Source organism: Adiantum capillus-veneris, chromosome 28 (genome assembly GCF_014529385.1).
Source record: "Adiantum capillus-veneris isolate H3 chromosome 28, ASM1452938v2, whole genome shotgun sequence".
Taxonomy (NCBI): Eukaryota; Viridiplantae; Streptophyta; class Polypodiopsida; order Polypodiales; family Pteridaceae; genus Adiantum; species Adiantum capillus-veneris.
Window position 1 is genome coordinate 101964434 of NC_140958.1, and position 2968 is coordinate 101967401.

Genomic DNA, 2968 nt, shown 5'->3' on the forward strand with positions numbered 1-2968 from the left:
TTGCACGCACACTTAGCTATTCCCTCTTTGGCCACGCTTTAATGAATCTGAGTCTGTGAGAAGAGAGAGAGAGAGAGAGAGAGCTGCCAGTTCAAGGCTACACTACAGTTTTCCGTGCACGAGAGAGAGAGAGAGAGAGAGAGAGAGAGAGCTCTGTCAGTCACAACAAGTTTTGGACAGATTCTCACAACAAGTCCAACATTATGACTTACCTCAACATCTTGAGCTTCTGTGAGGGAGGCACGGCATACCTAGCTAGGTATGATTGGGAGCATACCTAGCTAGGTATGATTGGGACCAGGGGACCGCCGGCCCGAGTGGGGGGCCGGGGTCCCCTGCCCACAATCGTACCTAGCTAGGTATGGCGCGGCAGAAGCTCATGATGTTATGCATTGTATGAAAAACACTGAAAAAGGCTTCCTTTTCCTACATGTGAAAATTTATGAATCTTCTTGTGAGTTTTGAAGAGCGTTTGGCTGCAGCACCTGCAGAATCTCTCAAGATTCTATAATTCTTTATAGATGCAAGTTCTCAAGCACGTGCATGCATACCACCACAATACCATGATCAACCCAATTCTCTCTCTCTCTCTCTCTCTCTCTCTCTCTCTCTGTGGAAGCAGACTGTAAAGGCTCAGGTGCCGGAAGAGGCCTGAAAATGTTGGGAGAGTAAATCAACACACGAAAATAGGAAGGCTTATTATATTTACGTCAGCGTCGAATTCCCCCGACCGCCCGGCCTCCTAGCTGGTGAGAGCGTAAACTTGTCATAGTAGCAAAGTACAGCTGGGTGGGCTAAATCACCAAGAGTTTTAGACACGTTCTCATGATATGAAAATAGGGTAGAATGTGTGTTTTCATAGACATAAAGATCAAGTTCAATCACAATTTAGAAACTTTAAAATGAATGTTCTAGTTCCTTCATAAAAATGATTGTTCTAAAGTTAGAAATATTCCCTTGACGTTTCATTCTTAGAAACATCATTGCATTGTGAGAAAGTAATTCATACGATGAGAAAAATTTACGATCATTACTATTTTTCATTTAAAATTCTAAGTAAGAAAACCTACTTTACATGGTTAGAAAGTAAACTTTTCATGGCTAAGTGACTAACATGAGAAAAATTCATAGGACCTTTATAAGATAATAAAGTCATTTTCTCACAACATAAGCATTATATTCTCATCATCGTAAGAAAAATTTCATTATGATGATACAATTTTGCTATTTTTATGATTAAAATAATTTTCTCTATTTAAAATTATACTCTTGAATAATATACTAGCTAGGATAAAGGGGCCATATTAACAACCTTTATGGTGGTGCCGAGCGAAAAACGTGGTTGCTACATGATTTTGATGACTTTGTGCCCAAAAGGCCGATGAGACAAAGGTCATGTAGCTACAAAGATTTGGACCATGATGGCGTCTTTACAAACATGGACGACAAAAAGCAAAAATTTTCTCGTGAAAAATAAAGGGGTTCAAGATGCGAGACAAGCATAGGCTTATTCACGAATGCGGACTCACGTGGACTCGAGCCTGCTCTCAACCAATAAGAGGTTGATTTAGCTCTCAAAAACCATCCCACCAAATAGCACTCGATGTCTTAGAATTGGTGCTTTTATTTAAGTTGTTTTAAGCCCCGTCCGTTTTCCTACAAGGGACCATCCCATTATTGGGCCCCGTACCCTAAAATTGTATATTTTGATACCAAAAAAGTCAGTTTCTCTCTCACACCTTTCTATCACCCAAGTGTGGTAGATTGGTAATGCCACTTCCCTCTTGAATAACAATCTCTCTCACACACACCTTTCTATCACCTAAATGTGTGGTAGATTGGTAATGCCATTTCCCGCTTGAATAACAGGTCTTGAGTTCAACTCTCATCGCGCCGAATAGATCTTTAAGGTCTCTTGGGATAGTTTCCCACGACGTTAAAATACTCTTCTTCTTCTCTCTCTCTCTCTCTCTCTCTCTCTCTCTCTCTCACACACACACACACACACACACACACATACACATGCTTTTATGGATTATGTATGTATTTCCTCAAAACCATCTTACATATTCTACCTATCTAAGCAAAATCTCCTAAGACCTAGAAATTGTTCAATAATATGAGCACACTTTACTTTTCATAAGATTCTTCAGTACACCATTTAACATCTTACAAGATAAAGAAACCAAAAGTGAAACACAATTTTACAGAAGTACGTTAATTTTGATTGGTAATTTAAAGCAATATATATTGTAAAACATTTACCGTAACAAAGTTGGAAGATATACCATAATACTTAAATCAACATTATAACTATCATTCAATTCCAACATCAATTCTTACTATGAATTGATTAAGATAAAACAATCACGTCTTGAGTGGCAACAAGCCCTATCCGTTGATTTACATGTACCTTTCCCAATGCAATTACCCAAGAAAGTAATGTGTCCAACATGACAATCTTTGATGTAGACCCTTTTACATCCACAAAATATACGTTGTTTGCTTCTTGTATTGGCTTCACCTTAAAAGATAGGTTTCCATACATGGCATCCACATCATTTTTCCCTAAGTACTTCATGACAATTGCTTCCTTGTCTTCCTTTGTAAGGACATCTAAATCAACACTACTCTTGCTTTTGATGTCACTCTAATAAACACCCAAAGAAGTAATTATTTTTGTACAGGTTGAAGATAGCAACCAAGTAAATAAACACATAAATAACAATACTAAACACAAATCAAATCACACCCCTGTGTAAAAAAAGATAACTTCCATACTTGAGCATCTCTATGTCTTTCTTGTCTCACTTTCCATTTTAGTGTTGTTTGCTTTGTAATGTCAATATTTACAATCAAAGATATTTGTGTAAGCTTAACCTTCAACTTTCAAGCAAAACACTTATAATCAAAGCTCCATAATACACTACAAAAGTAATTCTTGTTACATAAGTTTACTTAAAGAAGA